At 43.8% G+C, this 22218-nt stretch overlaps 1 protein-coding gene across 5 annotated transcripts in view; it reads right to left on the bottom strand.

Annotated features, from left to right (window-relative positions):
- The window catches only part of SYT2 (synaptotagmin 2), a 221367-nt gene that overhangs the window by 115194 nt on the left and 83955 nt on the right, over positions 1 to 22218 (bottom strand). For 3 of the 5 annotated variants that reach the window (XM_053247071.1, XM_053247078.1, XM_053247075.1), the window contains exon 2: positions 12345 to 12381. The exons of the other annotated variants lie outside the window; for them this stretch is intronic. The gene's annotated coding sequence lies outside the window, so the exon portion shown is untranslated. The remainder of the gene's footprint in view (positions 1 to 12344; positions 12382 to 22218) is intronic. 5 annotated transcript variants of the gene reach the window in all.

Below are 22218 nucleotides of genomic sequence, written 5' to 3'. Positions count from 1 at the left end.
AAAGTGGGCTAAGGGAGCTTAGCCCACTTTCCGTCGATCGTGAGAACCATCGGGCTTGGGGGTGAGCCTGGTGCTCCAAAGGCGGCTAGCACACTGAAAACACCCTCCCGTTAAATGAGGTTACGAGAGCGAGTGCACCATTAACCTCATTTTGTTGCTTGTGTGTTGCCATGGCCAATCTGGCCACCCAGGGTTCTGGGCAGCATCGTCCGTGGGGAGAGCAGGCTAAGCCTGCTTTCCCCACAGACCCAACAGACGCTTTTCTCATGGATCGTGAGAAGAGCTTCAATGTCTAACTAAGAGCCTTTCCTACCACTGTTTTTTCCTCAGATGGCAGTTCTTCCTTAGAGGTTTTCTTTTTCTGTAGGTTTTCCTTCAGCTTTGTCAGTCCAGGCCTCCCACTGAGGACCAGGGGGAGAGAGTGTGACCCCAACATTTTCTGGCTGCTCTCTCTTCAGCTTCCACCAACTGCACCACCAAAACAGAAAGTAACTCTAAACCAAACTGAGCTATTGACCCCTCCTCCCCAAAAGAGAGGGAAACCACCTTTTTGAATTTGATTGGTTTTAGGCTGGTATGACTACCCATCACAGGGCTCCGGTGGAATTCCAGACTCTGTAAACCCCTAGCTACCCTCTACAAAGTCATAGGATCATTTCCCCAGAGTGGCCCTTGCATCCTAAGATGCTTCAGCTCCTGCCCAGCTACTTCCATTTGAGCCTAAAATCTCTACCTGAAAGCCTCCTCCTGCGCAGTATGAATACGATGCCTTTCAGCATCTTCCTATATCGCTGCTGCCCGATATAATACCAGCAGGGATTCGAACCAGCAACCTTCCGCTTGTTAGTCAAGCATTTCCCTGCTGCGCTGCTTAAGGTGACTCTAGCTATACACAAAAACACACATGCATCTTGCAGAGGACGGAGAAGGGAGATGGACTGGTCTCACCTTCAGCCCCTCCTTTCAGGTGGGTCCTACAAGCTTTTTGCCAACCCCTCACGCTGTCACTCATCCAGAATCGTCACAACCATTAGCAGCCATTCAGGAAACATCCTCTGGGCTCTTCACCCATGACTCAGTTATTAATTCACAAAAGAATGGCCAGCCAGGAATTATGGGTGTTGTAATCAAAAACATCTGGGATTCTCTCTTAGAGGGAACACTGGGATGGACATAAATTTTCCACTTGCATGCATTTACAACCATGCATTTGCAATATGACTTTAAAAGACTATTTGTGCAGGCATCGCTTTTGGAAACAGTCTGAAACCTTCATTTCCACATCCCTATGATTCTCAGCTGGGGACAGTCTGCACAGTGTCAGCACAATGATTGACACTGATCCGGGTGGCAGCCTCAGCATGTAACAAGTTTATAAACAATAAGAAAAATGTGGTGCTTAGATCCAGGACGTCTCTGTTTCCTGCTGTTTCAAAGTTAGCCCCACATTTCATCATTTGGAAGGAAACTGCTGCTTTGACATTTCCACAACTCCTGACTGAGAGGGATTTGGGGTCCTGAAGAATATAAGGTCTGAATTCAGCGTCTAATTTGCTGATGTTCATCTTGATTCTTCCACCATCTAGCAAGATAATACATGAAATTAATAATACTCTGCCCTGCCCTGTCCCAAATGCTTGTGATGACATTTACACGAGAAATTAGAGTGAGACTGTTGCAAATGACTGAGTGCCTTTTTTTGAGATACTCTTTAAGGAAGCCTCCCTGCTTTAGCTAATTCTGAAATGAATGAGCTAATAAATATAACTAGATGCTCCTAGGGACTAATATTTTGCTGCTGTATGCCATGGGAACATGCTCCTTCTTCATCATTTATAGTTTGTTTATGTAGGAAAAGATCATCTGCCTACCATGTTTATATCTGAGCACAGCCTGCTAAAAAGGTGGGATTCCCAGGAAGCCAAATGGTGCTCCAGATTGTGCGTGATGATAGAGTGCAATTATAGACAGAGGAAACAAAGCTTCTTGCGAAGAGTGTTTTTTTTGGGGGGGGGCAGGCATGGTGAGAGAGAGAGAGAGAGAGAGAGAGAGAGAGAGAGAGAGAGAGAGAGAGAGAGAGAGAGAGAGAGTCAGTCCATATACATATCACCCTGCATAACTATTTTTATTTGTTTATTTGTTTATTTATTTATTTGATTTCTATACCGCCCTTTCAAAAATGGCTCAGGGCAGTTTACACAGAGAAATAATAAATAAATAAGACGGATCCCTGCCCCCAAAGGGCTCACAATCTAAAAAGAAACATAAGATAGACCCCAGCAACAGTCACTGGAGGTACTGTGATGAGGGTGGTTAGGACCAGTTATGCAGGTTTATCGGGGCAAATATAAGATACTCATTGTGTGACTCATCACCTCCCTAATCATACATGCTCCCCTTCATTCCAGAAGTAAATCATCTGCTGACCTTCCTCTCCGACTCAGGACTTGCTACTAGGCTGGTTAATGTGATCAACCACAGCTAAGCCTCATCCTGTGTGACATTCCCAAGGCTCAGGAGCATATGCTTCATCCTTCCCCTGCTCATGTGAGCATGCACTTCCAGTTTAGGTTAGGATAAACCAAGATTGGTCGGGTTGTCCAAACATACCAATCTTGATTTATTCTAACCTACTTGCTTTAAATAAACTGATTGGTAGCTCATTCAAACCTTGCCTTCAGATCACAGCTTATTTAAAGTAAGTAGGTTAGAATAAAACCAAGATTGTTAAGTCTGGATGTCACAACTGATCTTGGTTTATTGTAATCTACATCAGAAGTAGATGCTCACACGGGCATAGGAGGAGAGTGGACATGAGAGTGGACTTGAGCTGCATCACACAGAACCAGGCTTGACTGAGTTTCCACATTACTTTTGAACCAGTCCATTGTTATATGCACTTGTAGCTGTAACTTCCCATTTAGGAACATAGGAACTGCCAGACCATTGGTCCATTTTGCTCTGTATTGTCTACACAGACTGGCAGTGGCTTCTCCAAGGTTGCAGGCAGGAATCTCTCTCAGCCCTATCTTGGAGATGCCAGAGAGGGAACTTGGAACCTTGTGCTCTTCCCAGAGCAGCTCCATCCTGAGGGGAATTTCTTACAGTGCTTGTACATCATGTCTCCCATTCATATGCAACCAGGGCAGACCCTGCTTAGATAGAGGGACAAATCATGCTTGCTACCACAAGACCAGCACTCCTTTCATTTGGATTAGTGCAATATGCTCTATGTCAGTGTTCTTCATTGTCAGGCTCAGGCCACAGTGACAGTTCCCATCAACCCTAAGTGTGCCTGACTAATATATCAGGTCTGTGCAAAGCTTTGGTGAAAATGAATATCTGCACAGTAGTTCCCTTAGCACCATGTGGAGATGACCATTCTCACCATACAGTGTTGTACTTCGCCCAGCACCCGTGTGGAAGGGACAGCTTTAAGGAAAACAGAGCCTTTTTGAGCGCCTGCACCATCTTGGAAGTCATTCACAGAGTGCTGGGAAGTGTAGCCCATTTCCCATAGAGCTCCCTCTCTCTTAAAGGACCCTCCCACCTCTGGGAAAAGTGCAGTCCTCTGCGGATGCCAGCACAGTAAGAACTGGCTCTCACATTGAAGGGTTTGGGGTGGGGGGTTGGTGTGTGTGTGTGCGCGCTAAAGTGATCCCCACTTGAAAAATAATGGTTACCTCTCTATGTGGAGCAGCTTTCAATAAGAATGTAGAAACTACGACTAAGAACAATCCTTCTGGATCAGGCCCAGGGCCCATCTAGCCCAGCATCCTGTTTCACACAGCAGAATTGTGGGCGGGGAAGCCCATAGGCATCAGCTGAGGACATGCCCTCTCTCTCTCTCTCTCTCTCTTGCTGTTTCTCACCCTCTTGCTGTTTCTCCCCTGCAACTGGTATTTAGAGGCATCTTGCCTCTGAGGCTGGAGGTGGCCTATAGCTCTCAGACTAGTAGCCAATTGATAGATCTGTCCTCCATGAATTTGTCTAAACTCTTCTTAAAGCCATCCAGGCTGTTGGCTATCTCAGAGAATTAACCTATGGAATCCTAACTGATGCAGAGTTTCATGGCCCATCTCATGTTTAATGAGGAGCACTAAAAGCCCACCATCCAGTTCTGGCATCACCCAGTTCTGGCATCCATTGCATCTGAGCTCTGTTCAAGGAGTTGGTGGTCACCTTCAAAGTCTCATACAGCATTGGCTCTGCCAGTTCTTGCATGAACCTCATTGCTCCTTTAAATCTTCCGAATTGGCCTTGTTAACATTTCCTTTTCAGTGACACCCGGTCTCCAGATGTACAGTAGATAACACTGACTCACATACCACACAACTTAATTGAGATGCTAACCAACATGCTTCTGTAGCTGCAGGGATTTAAAAAATCCACCTGGGCTGCTGTGGAGGCAGGTCTGTCTTGCTCAAACTAACTCCTGTCCTGTGCAATCATAGCAGGGGCGTAACTACCATTAGGCAAGGGGAGGCGGGGGCCCCCAAAGGCAAGTCAAATGTGAAGTGAGTGTGTGTGTATCAGTGAGGGGCCCGTTTTAAAATTTTGTCTCTGGGCCCACTCCAGCTTCGTTACGCCCCTGAATCGTAGGTTGCAACTAAGCTTCCATTATTCCTGGTGGAAGTATCACCACAACCTGCAGTTGTGCAGGAGTCAGTAGGAGCAAAACAGACCTGTCTCCACAGCAGCAGGGTGTGTTTTCTAAGCCCCTGCAGCAACGGAGGCACATGCTACCATCTCAATTACCTGAATCCAAGGCTAGGTCCCCCCCCCCCCAGTTCTTTGATGTTAGAAATGGGGGGTTGTTGTCTAAAATTCAGAGTCCTCTTCTTTTTTGGGTAATTACAAATATAACTTAGCTTTAACCTACATTTTTAAGGGGACCGTCTTACATTCAGAGTTGTCTTCTATTTGGCTAAATATGGTATCCGAATAAAGATAAAAGCAAAGTTAAGTAAGCAAAGGTATGTCAGCCACTTAAATTAAGGGACTCCTTTCCTATGATCCTCAGTGATTCTTGTTTCTGTACCTACGGAATATGTGACTGCAAGCATTTATGGGACTGAAATTGAAATCTGATAGTTAGGAAAAATCTCCATTGCACCTTCCCCTTCACCTGTTTTCCTGATAGGTCAAGATATTTTTTATTTCAGAAGACTGTTTCCTTCTGGATAACAATTTTGTTGTATAAATTTTAAACCTTCTGGCAGCTGTTGTTTTAATTGCTGCTGCTGCTTCTTTTTTTAAAAAAATGCTTATGTGATTTTACTGTTTGATTTTTTTTTAATGCTTATGTGATTTTACTGTTTGATTATGTTATGCTTAATTGTCATTTTGATGGTTTTATTTCTGTTAAGATGGTTTTAATTCTAGTAACTAGTTAGTTTTATTCTTATATTGAAAGTTGCCTCTAATTTACTGTAGAAAGGCAACTCATACATTTTATATTATAGATAGACAAATAAACAAATGTATCACTCAGAAGTTATGTAATGTTGTCTCAATCTTCAAAAAGCGGGGAAGGGAGCAAGATCCAGGAAACTACAGACTGGTCAGTCTAACTTGAATTATTACCAGGGAAGAAACTAGAACAGATGATAAAGCGGTCAGTCTGTAAGCACCTTGATAACAATGCAGTGATTAGTAAGTAGAGAACATGCATTTGGCAACAATGCCTGACATCCCAATGATGTGCTTGCATAAGGAACAAAGTTGCACTAAAAACAGGGCTTTGCAAAATTGTGCCATTCTAAAAGTTCCCTTTAAAATAAATGAGGTTGCCACAGGTTGCACAACTGTTGTGGAAGTGCAAGCATGCTTGCAGTTGCACAACACTTGTCTGAAACACAAGCTCCAGAATCAGCACAAGTAGCTAGTGCAACAGCTTTGTGCTAGAACCACTTCCTTCCACAAGTGTTTCATTAGGATATCAGCTGACAAATCCTACCAAAATCGTCTTAAATTTCTTTAAAAATCATATGCTAGCTTAGTGAATTGTGGGGATACTGTATATGCAGTTTATCTTTATTTTAGCAAAGCATTTATTAAAGTTCCCCATGATATTTCAGATAGCAAATTGGTCAGATGTGGGCTAGATGATAATATAACTGGGTGGATTCAAAGCAGTTTGGAAAACTGTACTAAAAATGCTAATTGCTTCTTCTCCAACTAAGGGGAGGTTTCAAGTGAGGTGCTGCAAGATTCTGCCTTGGCCTGGTATGCTTTAATGTCATTAGCAATAACATGGATCAGGGGTTCCCAACAGTGGGTGCTAGTACTGCTAGGGGTACCTGAACGACCCCAGGGGGATCTCAGAGCCCTCCTGTTTCTCCCGACTGCAGCCATGCTATAGATCGGTGGCTTGAAGCTGTGTGTTTTCAGCACTGCAGAAAGGGAGGGGAGAAGGTGAAGATTTCTGCTTACCATTGGCTGGCTATGTGCTGAGGCTCAGTGTGCCTGGCAGCCTTCAGAAAATTAGCACTGAGTCCCATTTAATTTCAATAAGACTGCTCATAAGTAAATTAGTGTGGAAATGAACGAGTAACTGGAGCAGCCTGTCTTCCTTACTATAACACTTAAATTTGTGTTTTTATATTTGTGTGTGTGAGTACACACACACACACACAAACACACACACTCAGATGTTACAGTTATTAAATGGGCTACTCTAATCACAGGCTTACATCCAGATTAAGCGTCAGGCTTGCAACGATCTCTCTCAACTGTGCAGGCGCACCTCGCAATTATCAAGAGACACTGGACCAAATGGACAGACCCAGCATTGCTCCGGCTGCTGCCGGGGGAGGGGGGAGGACTGCTTAACGGACCCCCCACCCCACCCGGAAGCCACCCCTCGGCTGTGCAGTGGCTGACATTTTAAAAAATGAAAGAGGTTTGGTGGGTTTGGGGTGGCTGCAGGAGGGCCCCCCCCCAGCCATTTGGAGGGCCCCCGGACCTTGGAGGCCACAGACCAGGGCCCCAAGGTCCGGGGGTTAGAGTGCCTCTGCCTATTAATTTTAGTGGGAGTACTCATGAATAACTTAGACTGGATGTAAGCCGTAGCCTGGCGTAGCCTGTCCCACAACTGTCACATTGAAATGTGTGTGTATGTGTGAACACACACAATCTCTATGGGGTACCTGTGATGAAAGTTTGTGATGGAAGGAGTACACTAGTTTAAAAAAAGGTTGGGAACTGCTGACTTAGATGGAGAGGTGAAGGTGATCCTTGTCAGATGTGTAGATGGCACAGAACTGGGAGGGATAGTTAACACGTCAACAGACAGGAATAAAATTTGAAATGAACATGACGGAATGGAAATCTGGGCTGAAATTAACAAAACGAAATTCAGTAGGGTCAAATGCGAAGTTGTGCACTTAGAGCTCAAGTGCACTGGTATGTGGAACGGAGCGGGGGAGGTACCTGACTTGGCAGGAACACACACACAAAAGATCTCCGTATTGAACTTAATCACAAGCTGAACATGAGTTGGCAGTATGCTGCAGAAGCAAAAAAAGTTAATGCAATTTTTGGCTGCATTAATAGAACTTGCGGAAGAAAAGTCTTTTTTTTCCTGTGCAGCCAGGTCTGTGCACATTTTATAATAATGACAAATAAGCAAATAAATAAAACCTTTATTTGTTAGCCACCCCACTAACATCTCTGGGCAGCTCACAACACAGCATTAAAACATTAAATAAAAACATATAACACCTTAAATCATAACAGACCAAAAAGAGAGAGTGGGGTATACAAAATACTAAAAAGCAATTTTAAAAATCTTTTAAAAATCAAATAAGAAAATCAAAATGTAAAAGGCCCAGAGGCGTATCTAGGGAAAACAGCGCCTAGGGCAAACACTGAAATTGCGCCCCCCCTGTCCAAGCATCTGACACCCATCTTTCAGATAACTATACCATAATATCAGCTGAAAAATACAAGTCAAGCTCATTAATCTTTTAATATTTCAAAAACTATTAAGCAGTGGACTTAGCCAGACCAAAAAATGCTGGAAAACTACAAATTTAAGTATGCTGGGGCTCATGAAATCCCCAAACACTATGTGGAGGTGTACTTGGAAAACTAAACAGAAGTGCCTGTCTAATTCTCTACTATGCATTGTAGCATCACCATTACATAAGTTTTATAAATAAATGGAGAATTTGACTTTTCCCAGATACTCTGTAAATAATGAAAGGATATGCAGAGTAAACTGTGTCACTGCTTGGAATATATTCTAGTCTTTCAGAAAGACAGTTAAAATGAGAGAAAGAGAGCAATAAATTCCCAGTGGCCTTAATACTAAGGATTTCACACTGATTCAAAGACAAACTCACCATTAATAGCCATATTATTAAGACATCACATTTAACACACTTATCACAAGAAGCAAAGTAAGAGCAAATGAATACAATCCTAGCTCATAAGTGTCAGCTCAGTATTCACAAGCCCTGATTCTCTGTACATAGTGCCAATCTGAATATGTGTACAGTGTCTTATATTATTATTATTTATTTTTTATACCTGTAGCCCCTATGGGGGGCTTCCTAAAGGCTGAGGGGGGGTTGCAAAGGTTCCCCTTCACCCTGCTGGCCTCTAGGGCCTTTCAGGTACCATTTGAGCATGTGCAGTGGCCATTTTTAAAAATAACCTTTAAAAAAAAAAGGCCACTGAAAACAAAATGGCCACCGCGCATGCTCAAATGGCCTCTGCAAGGCCTGGCATGACCTAGGGCCTCACAGAGGCCATTTGAATATGCACAGTGGCCATTTTGTTTTTGGCAGCCATTTAAAAAAAATCAATTTTACAAAATGGCGCCCCCTTCAAGTGGCGCCTGGGGCACGTGCCCTGCCTGCCCTACCCTGGATACATCCCTGAAAAGGCCTGAGTGAACCAAAAGCTCTTTACCCGGTATTGAAAAGAACAAAGTGATGAAGCCAGGCAAACCTCACAGGGGAGGCTATTCCATAAACAGCGTGCAACCACTGAGAAGGCCTTCTCCCTAATAGCCACCAGTTCAATTGGCAGGGGCCCTCGGAGGAGAGCCTCCAAAGAAGATCTTAAAGTCCGAGTTGGGACATATGGGGCAAGGCATTCTCTCAGGTAACCCAGTCCCAAGCCATTTAGGTCTTTAAAGGTTAAACATAAACAAGGTGTTGATAATCCTCCAGCACCACCTTTTGGAAACAGGCCTCAAGGAGGGAGTGGAACCACCTCCAAGCAGTGCCTCCCACAACCAGCTCGGCCAACCGATCCAAAATGATACCATGGTGAAAGGAAATCCCACTGTACTCAATCAGATTTACTCCTTAGTAAATGTGCACCGGAGAAATGACTTGACTAGTAAGCCAGAGGCTGCTGGTTCGAATCCCCGCTAGTATGTTTCCCAGACTATGGGAAACACCTCTATCGGGCAGCAGTGCTATAGGAAGATGCTGAAAGGCATCATCTCCTACTGCATGGGAGATGGCAATGGTAAACCCCTCCTGTATTCTACCAAAGACAACCACAGGGCTCTGTGGGTGCCAGGAGTCGACATTGACTCGACGGCACACTTTAATGCCACCTAATGGCACAGCAGGGAAGTAACTTGCCTAGGGAGCAAGAGGTTGTCAGTTCAAATCCCCACTGGTATGTTTCCCAGACTATGGGAAACACCTATACTGGGCAGCAAAGACATAGGAAGTGTGCTAAAAAATGTGCTGAAAGGTATTATCTCATACTGTGTGGGAGGAGGCAATGGTAAACTCCTCTTGTATTCTACCAAAGACAACCACAGGGCGATGTGGTCGCCAGGAGTCGACACCAACTCGAGGGCACAACTTAAAATGTGTTTAGGATTTCAGCCTTAGTTTTGTCTTACTCCCCAGGAGCATCAACAGCAGAAGTATCAACAGCAGGGACTGCTCCTCCAGCTCCGACAGAGATAGCAAGTCTGCTTGTGCCAGCTTTGCTATATGACCCACAGGGAACAAGAGTTAACGAGCCGAACCGCAACATAGTCTAGTATGAAGGAGGCACAGCAGCAGCGAGAAGTCTCAGGCTCTGTATCCAGCCTTGTTTCAGATAATTAAGTCAGAAGGAAAGAGGTGAAATGTCATTCTGTGCAATACAAGTAAACAATCGGTAAAATGGTTATCTGCAAATATTTAACAGGATAGCAATAAAGAAGAAGAGGAGGAACTCTTTAGGATATCACTCAGAATCCGGGCCGGGGGTGGGGGGACATTAAGGATTGCAGGAGAAAAAGAATACTTAGCAGTGAAAAAGCATTGTCTTGTGTAATCACCTCAGTGGGGCGAATTGCCTACATTATTATAACTATCGAGACAAACACCTGCGGAAAAAGAAATCTTGGACATTTTTAACTAGTGGCATTCAAAAGCCCCCATTCGTTGCACATATATATGTCTTCTAGGCCATCTCTACTTGCACCAGAGAGCTCTTGGATACTACTAATAATACTAAGTTGAAAGTTCTCTAACTTTTATGCTGAAATTTGTGGGGCTATATAACAAGCAGCAGGTTGCCGATTCGAATCCTCACTGGTATGTTTCCCAGACTATGGGAAACACCTATATCAGGCAGCAGCAATATAGGAAGATGCTGAAAGACATCATCTCATACTGCACGGGAGGAGGCAATGGTAAACCCCTCCTGTATTCTACCAAAAGAAAACCACAGGGCTCTGTGGGCACCAGGAGTCGGAATTGACCCGAAGGCACACTTTACTTTACTAACAGGGACTGAAGCTGAACCCCCAACTTATCCTTTTTCTTTTGCTTCTGTCATTCCGTTTCATGGTGGACGCCACAAAGTCACCACAATTTTTTCTCCCAGAAATCCCCTCTGCATGACTCTACATTGCTATGAAGTGTTATTCCCATGGGGTGGGGGTGGGGTGGCCTCCACTTGTGTGGAGTCTCTGGATTTCCTGAAAATATAACTCTTCCCCCAGTTCCTCTCCCCACCCCCCATGGCCACTTTCTCCCTGGCCTCCAGGAAACTGGGGAAAACCCACAACTGAAACCCTGGAAAAGCCATGGCCAGTCAATAGATAGAGCAATAGTCTGCAGCTTCATATGTCTCTGGCCTCATTTGCATGTAACAGGAATTGAAGGGGCCAGAGGTTGCCAGACCTGAACGTATGAATGCTGGGAGCTCCGGTCCTGCATGGAAAGGGGCTCGAGGTTTTGCTTGCCAAAATCCAATTTGAAACCTTGGGTTGTAGTGAGTTTTGCCACCTGCAATACATCTGAACAGGCTGGGCTGGTTGAAACTGAAGTTGAGGGAGGAAGCTCCTCCCTCTCCCCAGCTGTGACTGGCTTTCTAGCTGTCTTTTGTACAAGAAGGAAGCCTGCGCAGTCATTTTCCTCTCCTCTCTGCAGTCTTCCTGAGTGCAGAGAACCTCCTGTCCATTTTGTCTGAATGCGGGCAGGAGACCGAGGGTGGGGTGGGAAGGGAACAGTGGGTCTATTGGATGCAGCCTCTCTCTGTGTCTCCATATACAGCTACCTGAGCCCTTCAACCAGCTTTGGAGACACTGATTGATGTCCCAGCTTCAGTAATGCTAAAAAGTGGAGCCACTGGCCAATTTTTAATTTAAGTATGTCTGGTGGGCACTGAAGACTGGACCTTTTGGGTGGTGGTGCCATGTATGTGGAATGCCCTCTTTTGTCTTTTTTAAATAACTGAAGACTTTTATTTTTGCCAGGCTTTTTGAGGAGACATTATCCTCCATTTTCAGACACTATCCTCCATTTCCAGACACTATCCTCCATTTTCTCTAAGGCAAATGCTTTTGTATATTGATTCCTTTTTAAAATTGGCTGTGCTTATGCTTGTTTCTATGCTAATTTGTGATTGTAGGCCACTTTTGGGGAAAGGTGGGGATTTTTAGAACAAATATGCCCATAGAGTCTCTTCAGGAGTACCAGTCTGGTAAATCAACTCAATGGATGGTATATGGGGACCACCTGTTTTGAAACTTGCCTCATAATTTTCTAGCCCAAACTAGGTTTAGAGGCAGGATTTCTGTTTAATTAAATCCAATAAGTTTTAGAATATGGCAACAGTGCTGCCTGGAGGTTGTAGGAAAATATGCTTTCAATTATGGATGGTATTTTAATGAGTATTCACTTGCATAATGAGATACTTATGCTGGGGGCAGAGGAGATGAAAATGCCTCTCTCACAGGTTCAGTCAAAGAGCATAGACATATTGGTGTGTTCTCCCCACAGATATCTCCATCCATATTTGTTGTGATTATGCAGCAATGGAATAGCCAACATTTAGGAGCAGGCGCCAGTGTGAAAAAGGTGGGTACTACTCACCAGCAGTCTGGTCTCGGTGCCTAGATCACAACTTGAGCTGTAATAAAACAAAAGTTTGGTTTTTAAAAAAGAGATAAGAATAAATCTATTTCAGTTCCCAATAAGAGGGTAAAAGACATACATGCAATTAAGAAGGGTGCTTTGCAAAGGCACCATTTAGAGGGTGGTTCGTGGGGCATGGGCTCCAATGACTAACTCAGAGCCCCAAATCTCATCAGTTACCTCCCTCCTCTTTGCAGGAGTAGATTAAGCTTTTTGCCGCCTGTAGGCAACCAAAGATTTGCCGCCCTGGCTCGAGGGGCTCGGTGGCTATACTTGCATAGGGGAATCCGGCAAGATTCCCCTTTACATGTAAAGGCTTTCAGGAGGGGGGGGGAGTTAAATCTTTTCCCCATGCAAAGAGAGCACTCAAATGGGCCAAATATGGCCCGACCAGTTATTTGAGAGGCCCGTGAGAGAAGTTCTCACCACCACCCTGCCACACCACCATCATCCTTCCACCATCCCGATGCACAGTGGCGGTTTTTAAAAGGTAGAGAAGGAAGATTTAACTTTCTCTCAACCCAAGCCCTTTACTTGCATACCACTCCCAAAATTTGCCGTCCCTCAAAATTTGCTGCCATAAGCAAGTGCCTATATTGCCTATGCATTAATCCGCCCCTGCCTCTGCGACCTCTTCCAAAAGGGAAATGTAGCATTGGAGGCACAGGACTCCTCACCTAGCTTTCTGCTGCTTGCACCTTCATAGGTGCTGTATTATAATATCAAGAGACTTTTAGAATCACACATAATTATTCGTGGGGGTGGGGGTAAGATTAATTATCGAAAGTGGGGCTGTGGGCCTGGGGCTCAGATCTTTTAAGTACCTAGCAAATACCCCTGGTACTTTTTGAACGCAAAGCCAAACTCATCATCTTTTTAAAAATTTGCTTTCCATGGATGTAATACCATTGGGCCATAACATGGTGTATTCTGAAATGGTGTAATCATTGCCCAGGAAACTGATGACATGGCATCACCATGAAGCCAGTTCAGAGTGAGGGAAATGCTGCTTGCCCCTATTCCTACTAAGCCTTGTGGATGGGGGCGGGGGGATGAAAACAGCGCTCATAAGCGATCATGGCTGCCACTTGCAAATAAGTGGCAAAAGTGGTTGACACGATGAGGGAAATTACTCAAAGTAGTCCCACTGGAATTAAAAGGACAAGTTGCCTAAAGTATCAGACTGCTTTGGACAAGTTGCCAATCAGACTACTTTAAGTGATTTCTCTTATGTCAATCAGAAAAGGCAAGGGGGCACTTTCATGAAGCGTTTGCCTCGGCTCTAGACAGGGGCAGCCCATTCGTGAGGTGAGGTGGCAGCAGATTACTGGGGAACCAGCCAGATCGAAAGATGCCCTTCTGCACTCTACTTTTTAAAAAGGGGGAGGAGCATGCACACAATGCGGGGAGGTATTTGGGAGCCTGCTTCGAGCTCACAGATAGCTGCCATCTGCTATCCTCAAGCACTGTTCCACCACCTGAAAGAACTCACAGGCTGGGCATTTGCAATCTCTTCCTTCATCCGACCTTCTCTTCCCTGCTCCTCAGTGAACTACCCTTAATTGTGCCCCCCTTACCTCCCTGGTTGCACTCATCAGCGGCTGAGTTGTATGGTTCAAATGAAGCTTTCCTGATTGCTCTCCCATGGCTTCCTCTCTCCTACATGCTGGTTGTTTTGCTGTTCCTGCCTTGATTGAGGAACTTCTGCAGTATAATTCTGATTGTATGGAATGTCAGGAAACTGTCATTGCTTTAGGAGAGTTTATAGGCCCTATCCACCCCCAGCACAGTACTTCCAGTGGCTGTTGCTGGTATGTGTCTTATGTTTCTTTTTAGAACGCGAGCCCTTTGGGGACAGGGAGCCATCTTATTTGTTTGTTGTTTCTCTTTGTAAACTGCCCTGAGCCCAGGGGCGTAGGTAGGGGAGAGGGGGCCCGTGTTCATCCCTCTCTCGGGCAGCCCCCCAGAGTGAGGGAGACAATGAAGAAAATAGGGTGGGATGGAGCTGGAGGGCCCTCAGGAGCTGGGGGCCTGTGTTCTTTGAACCCTTTTGTTCAATTATAGCTACGCCCCTGCCTGAGCCATTTTTTGAAGGGCGGTATAGAAATCGAATAAATAATATAGTACCATCCCATATGCACAGGCATAGCTTCTGCTTTAGTGCCAGGGATGACTCCAAGGGGTAGCAAGGACGGAGTAGTGGGTGCTTCCCCCCAAATATTTCCCATTCCTCCTTTTGATTCCCCCATCCACCAGACTGGAACCTCATAGCAAATTCACTACCATATGAATAGTGTGGTGTTGACCATGTAGTGACAGTCAGACTCATCTGCTTTGGTAATCTTGAAATAATGTGCTCTGCATGCACATTGATACTGGCTTTCCACTCAGGGATGACTCCAAGGGGTAGCAAGGAGCAGCTGGTGCTCCCCCTAATAGGAACATAGGAACACAAGAAGCTGCCATATACTGAGTCAGACCATTGGTCTATCTAGCTCAGTGTTGTCTTCACAGACTGGCAGTGGCTTCTCCAAGGTTGCAGGCAGGAATCTCTCTCAGCCCTATCTTGTTGATGCCAGGGAGGGAACTTGAAACCTTCTGCTCTTCCCAGAGCGACTCCATTCCCTGAGGGGAATATCTTTCAGTGCTCACACTTCTAGTCTCCATTTCATATGCAACCAGGGCAGACCCTGCTTAGCTAAGGGGACAAGTCATGCTTGCTATCACAAGACCAGCTCTCCTCAATATATTTCCCACTTTCCCTTTTGCTCCCACATCCACCAGACTGGAACTTTTTAGCAAAAAAGAAAAAGAAAAAGAAAAGAAAAGACCGTTGCTCATTTTCCATCATAGTTTTTAGAAAGCAAGTTAAAATGTGACTCTTTACCCAGGCTTTGATATGAGTGTTGTTTTTGTTGCTGCTGCTCTGTATTTTATGATCCTATTGTGTATGTTTAAAAAACTTTTAATTCAATTTGTATTTTTAAATTGCAATTTAATATTGTATTGTGTAACTGTTTTATAGTTTGATATTGCTTTAAGTGTTTTGTAAACCTTCTTGAGATTGTTTTTATAATAATAAACTTTATTTATTTGTTTGTTTGTTTGTTTGTTTGTTTGTTTATTTTAGCATATTTGTATACTGCCCAAAATGCTTTATTAGCCACCCCATAACAAATTAATGAAAGGCAGTATAGAAATTTAAAAATAAATAAGTAAAGTGTCAGACCATACAGTCATAGCTTGAATTAATTATTTTGAAAGGCCTCTGTTTCAAGCCAGATTCATTAATAAGATAAATAAACTAACATTAATTATCTAAAAGTATTTAATGTATAGAAAAATCCTTGCTCCCCTAATAATATTCTTTGCTACCCTTTTGCTCTCCCAAATGAGTTGTTCTACGGTCATTGCTGTGCCAAAGCAGAAATACAGGAGCAAGGCCCCCTCCCTAAAAAGCAGGGGCCACAGGATACATACAGGGAATTCTGAACATATATCTGTCATTGGCCATGACCTTTGCCCTGGCACAACTACTTTTGACCTACAATGATTAGCACACATTCAGGAGGTTCATTCACATGTTAAGTTCAACCCTCATACAACAAGTGTAGTGTGTACACTGGTACAGATCTGTACACAGGTACAGTCATTCACGTGTTATATTGAATGCAGGTACAAAAGTACACTTCCTATCTGTAGCATTCATTTGAAGGACCAGGTTCACTTTCAAAATGAACACAAGTATATTCATTCACACAAACATGTGTGAGTATACAGACATCTATACACTCGTACAGCATAATGTCTGAATTGGACTAGTGCCTCTGTGGTTTGTAGGTATCACATGTACTAATGAGCACTCAGAAGATGCTCCAAGTTGCAGATACTCCCTGAGTATTATGATCTGTGCTTTTCAATACTATCGAGAAAACCAGGCCTCTGGTACTTAAAACTAATCATGTTCTGGAACATTATAGTTCATCATAGGAATGTGGCAATTAATTTAGAGGCAGACTTGTCCTCTAACAAATCTGTGTATATGTCTCTAGCCCAAGCACATTTACTTGCCAAGAAGGCTAACTGATTTCACCCAATAAGTGTGCTTAGCAGGGCACTGCTTTGGAGTCTCTGATAAAACGGCTGCATAGCCCCAGTAATTGGGCTCTGCTTCTTTGATGTCTAGTTAGGTACCTGTGACAGGCACATGAAATATCGATATAAGTCCCAGTGGGCCCTTTCCAGACTGGAAGCCACAAGGCCACAGTCATCCCTAGCATGTGCAAATTGGTATACTGAGCTTAGCAGAGCTGTACAAAGCTATTGTAGGGGACAGGCACACACGCACACACACACCTGAAACCATATCTGAAAAGATTTGGAGGAAAATGCACAGTGAGTTTGACTGAATCAGATTAAGAGTCAGTGTTTTCGGAAGCATGAGGGAAGAGGTAAAGTTGCTGACTCTGACTGTTTCCAGGTCAGTCAGAGGCAACCTGATTCCCCAACTGCAGGAAGCAATCTGGGTCAGTTATAGAAAGAAATGAGCTAATGCAGTAAGGCGGGTGGGGTGTGTGTGTGTGTGTGTGTGTGCTGTTTTGATGGTTTTCCATTGTGCTGGCAAGAATTTAGATAAGCTGGATCCAAGTTAATGTAAGAATCTTGGGAGAACCAAGAGAATGTGCTTGTTAAATGAGCTAATTGGACTGGAAACAGCATAAAAGTGATTATTTCTTAATATTTTTAATTGCATTTGTATTATCTCTGAGGAGGTCAGGGTGGCTTATGTGAAGTTATCTCGTTTTCTCCCTACAAGAACCCTGTAAGGTAGACTCAACAGAAATGTAATGGCTTGTACCCAGAGTACCCAGAATGTTGGGGGCAATATGCTAAATCATTGTAAACCGCTTAGAGAGCTCCGGCTATAGAGCGGTATATAAATGTAAGTGCTATTGCTATTGCTATTGTCCATGAGCACTCAATATATTGCAAGTTTTAGCAGGCCTTTCAACCCAGATGTCCTCAATCCAAATTCAGTAGTCTGTCCACTAGTGGCTGTGCTAGTAAGTTGAATAAAATGGCCGGCCTTCAATATCTCATTGAGGTAACAAAACACCAAGGAAATGGGAAAGGATATGCAGAGAGTAACTCAAACAGAAAGAAGTTAATTTGTCCTCTGCTTTCTTTGTTGGTTTCAAAACTTTTTCCCCAGCAGGATGGATGGCTGTGATTGAAAAAGCCCAGTCCCTATCAAAGGCAACTCAATACCTTTAGTGACATTTGAAAGGATTTGTCCTCTGCAGGATGTGAAAAGTCATGCCTGGAGCACTAGAAAGAAAATTTAAAGGCATTACTAGACTAGGTTATCGAAATGGGTGAAGTTAGGGCACAGAATTTTCATGATGTGGGCACAAAAAACAATCAAGGAAGCAAGAAGGGGGATCAATACAGTAGGGACACAGGGAGCTGTCAGACCATTGGTCCATTTAGCTCAGTATTGTGTACAATGACTGGCAGGGGCTCTCCAACAAGGTTTCAGGCAGGAGCCTTTTGCAGCCCTAAATGGAGATGCTGCCAGGGAGTGAACCTGGGACCTTCTGCATGCAAAGCAGATGTTCTGCCACTGAGCCCCATCCTCCACAGTAGAAGGTAACCTAGAGGAAAAATAATCCAAAAGGGAGAAGAAAGGCCACACTATGGTCCTCTGAGTGCCCATATACTGCCATTCTTCCCATCAGCACCCTCTGGTTACTTGCTGAGGATTTAATGTCCTGTATCCTTCCACTATTATCTGCCAAGAAGCCTGAGGCTAATCAAAATAGGCTTAGTTGGCATGGCAGATTCTTCTGTATCCAGTCTGCCACAGCACAGCCTATAATTGAATTTGTGTGTGCAAGCACGCGTACATGTGTGCACATATGCACAGGCTGACAGTCTCACCAGCCTCCTGTTCAACATTTATTATTAATTTCAACCCATAAACTTCCATCTACCTCAATACCTTCCCATTCATCACTGGAATATTTAAGAGGTAGCATAAACATTACAGCAGTAACTCAGGCAATGGTCTAGAGAGATCAGGCAGTATTGTTAATAAATACACAGGAACTACAAATGGTACTGAAAACTGCCCCAGCATCTCTCTGTCCAGTGGGAACAAAATATTATGCATTCATAGCTACTATTACCCAATGCAACAAACTTTAATTGATTGATCAGTGCAACTAACTGACTAAGGTTACAATGCTACGCAAACTGATGGGTCAGCCTCACTGAACCCCCTGAAACTTACTTCTAAGTAGATACGGATCAAATCAAATTGCGAAGCCTGAATCGCACCTTATAATTTGCTTCCCTGATTATTTAGTGGAACTGAAAACAATCAAATAATTTAGGCCTTGGTCTATGTGGGGAGATGCTGCTTCCAGTATTAAGGTTGTATCTGCACAAGTGTTCTCTCTTCCATAGGAGCAAACTATTTCTCTGCTTCGCAGTACATCCACATGCCACTTTAGCCCTGTTCAGGAGTTCAGTAGAACATCTCTGAACATAAGCCCGATTAAGACATTATGCTGTTTTTACAGATGTCTGTAAACTCATACATGTGTTTGTGTGAATGACTGTACCTGTGTTCATTTAAAAGTGAACCTGGGTACAGGTCCTTCAAATACATGGTACAGATAGGAAGTATACTTCTGTACCTGTGTTCAGCATAACATGTAAATGGCTGTGATCTTTACCCGTGTACACTGTACACTGGTTGCAGGAGCATTGAACATAGTGAAGCTATTCTCACAAGCAGCAGAAACGGGGCTAAGGGAGCCCAGCCTGGTTTCTGCTGCTCGTGAGAACCAACAGGCTCGAAGGTGAGCCTGGTGGCTCCATGACAGCAAGCCCGCTTGTGTAGCCACCCTCCTAAACGAGGTTAATGGAGCAAGCGCTCCTTCAACATCATCTTTTTTGTCATGTGTCTGCTGTGGCTGCTAGCAGCCATGGCAGGCAAACTTGGGGGGAGGGACCCCAGAAATGCACCACACACTTGCGTGGTGCATTACGGGGGCTCCAGGGAGGCGGGGCGCTGCATGTCAGAGCTTCCCTGCGCCCAACCCCTGGAGCTGTCAGGCAGGGCAAGGGAGCACTGCAGCCATGTTGGAGATGGACTTCCAGTGCATCCACCTTTTGCACCAGCTGTCCTAATGACCACTAGGGGCATTGGGAGTAGAGACAGTGAGTCAGGGTCTCTCTATCTGTCCGTATTCTATGACCCCTGGACTGACTCTGCAGCACTTCCTGTGCTGAGTCACAATCCTTCCTTTCCTCCTAGAGAGCAGATGGAAACATATCTCTCTCTCTCTCTCTCTCTCTCTCTCTCTCTCTCTCTCTCTCTTTCTCTCTCTCCTTACCTATCCGTTATGTAGACCTTTAGATGTATGTAGACCTATAGGTCTTTCCTATCTAAGTGTATTTAACCAATAAACATTTAGTATTCAGTTATACAAGGACCTCCATGTGTTTTCTCTAAATAGCTGCAATAACTATACCAGCCTCTGCTACCCACTCTGTAACTGGAGTGTGTGTGCTCATTCCTTAATGCTCTGCTGGGTGGGCGATCCGCTGCTTGTCTGCGAGCACTCTCCCTGCAGACAGAGCTGGAACCCTCCTCACTTGATCGTGAGGAGAGCTCTACTGTGGGCATGGGCCTACACCTAAAAGTGGGTCAGAGGTCCCACCCCTGGCCATCACTCACCCTCTTGGCGCTGTTCTTCACATCTGAAGAGATGGATGCTGTAAGAGTGATTGTGCCGGTTTCCATGATTGGGAGTGTCAGGCTGGGGGTGGGACTTCTGACCCGCTTGTAGCCCTGTAGCTGTGTCCAGCAGCATTCTGCAGCTTTTTGTGCATATTTACATTCCACGTGTGCGAACAGCAGCACAGGGTGCCACAAGGTTTGATGGGGCAGGGGCGGATTAAGCCTTTTGCAGCCCATAGGCAAAAAGGATTTTGCCGCCCTTTCTCTACATCTACATCTGAGCCATTTTTGGAAGGACAGTATATAAACCAAACAAACAAACAAATAACTAAATGAAATTATAGACATAAACATAGAGATAAACATAGAAACACTAAATAAAGAAGAAACAGTGCAATTCTGGGGGGAATTATGGGACAATCCAATAGATTATAATCAAAAAGCTGGCTGGGTAAAAGAGGTCGAAAAATGTAACCAACAAATGCAAGATCTAATACTAACACCAGAATTAATAAGCGAAAGAGCAAAGAAAATTAAAAATTGGACTGCACCAGGCGACGATTAACTGCATGGCTTTTGGTTTAAACACCTAACAAGCCTAATAAACAACTATCAAAACAGTTCAATCACATTTTGCAAGGAGGTGATATTGAACAATGGCTAACAACTGGGAAAACTCATCTCATCATGAAAGACCCAGCAAAAGGTGCAGTTCCAAGTAATTATAGACTGATAACCTGCCTGCCAACCATGTTCAAATTATTAACTGGAATAATAGCAGATGAAGTAATGCAACACTTATTAATTAATAAGCAGCTTCCAGTTGAACAGAAAGGAAATTGCCCGAACACCAGAGGCACAAAAGCCTAGCTGCTGATTGACAAAATGATTTTAGAAAATTGCAAGAGAAGAAAAACAAATCTAAGTGTTGCATGTATTGACTACAAGAAGACCTTTGCCTCATTGCCTCATACATGGATACTAAAATGTTTAGAAACAACTGGTGTCAGCAAAAACATTCAGATATTTATTTTAAAAAGCAATGAGCATGTGGAGTACACAGTTAACAATCAATGGTGAGACACTTGGACAGGGTAGCATTAGAAGAGATATTTTCCAAGGGGACTCACTATCCCCTCTGTTGTTTATAATCACCATGACTCCACTTTCACAAATACTAAACAAAACAGGCCTTGGATAAAACATCAAGTAAAAAAACCCCATCTGCTGTACATGTACATCACTGCATCCCCGCGGTGATGTAGATAAGGCTATACATCCCTCGCAGCTCAGGTGGAAGAGGAATGCTGCAAGTCCATCAAACAGTAGAGGAGGAGAAAAGAGGCCTTGAAGAATATATAAAGGACATTGAAGAAGATGCTCTTAAAATGGTCAATAACGAGAAACTATTCAACACCAATGAAACAAAGCAAGCCTACAAGAAAGAACAAGTCAAGAACTGAGCAGAAAAATGGAAAAATAAGCCACTGCATGGTAAATATTTGCACAATATAACTAGAAAATCAAACATCACCAAGACCTGGCATTGGCTTAAGAATGGCAACTTGAAGAAAGAAACAGAGGGTTTAATATTGGCTGCACAAGAACAGGAACTAAAAACAAATGCAATAAGAGCAAAAGTCAAAAAATCAACAACAGCAAGTGCTGCCTTTGTAAAGAAGCAGATGAAACACTGGACCACCTAATCAGCTGTTGTAAAAAGATTGCACAGACTGACTACAAACAAAGGCATGACAAGGTAGCAGGGATGATACACTGGAACATCTGCAAAAAATACAAGCTACTTGTAGCCAAAAATTGGTGGGACCATAAAATTGAAAAAGTTGTAGAAAATGAAGATGCAAAAATATTATGGGACTTCTGACTACAAACAGACAAACATCTGCCACACAATACACCAGATATAACTGTAGTCGAGAAGAAAGAAAACCAAGTTAAAATAATCGACACAGCAATACCAGCTGATAGCAGAATAGAAGAAAATGAAAGAAAAAATAACAAAATACAAAGATCTACAAATTGAAATTGAAAGGCTGTGGCAGAAGAAGGTCAAAATAATCC

Source organism: Hemicordylus capensis, chromosome 4, assembly GCF_027244095.1.
Source record: "Hemicordylus capensis ecotype Gifberg chromosome 4, rHemCap1.1.pri, whole genome shotgun sequence".
NCBI lineage: Eukaryota > Metazoa > Chordata > Lepidosauria > Squamata > Cordylidae > Hemicordylus > Hemicordylus capensis.
This window is presented reverse-complemented; position numbering and strand designations above follow the sequence as displayed.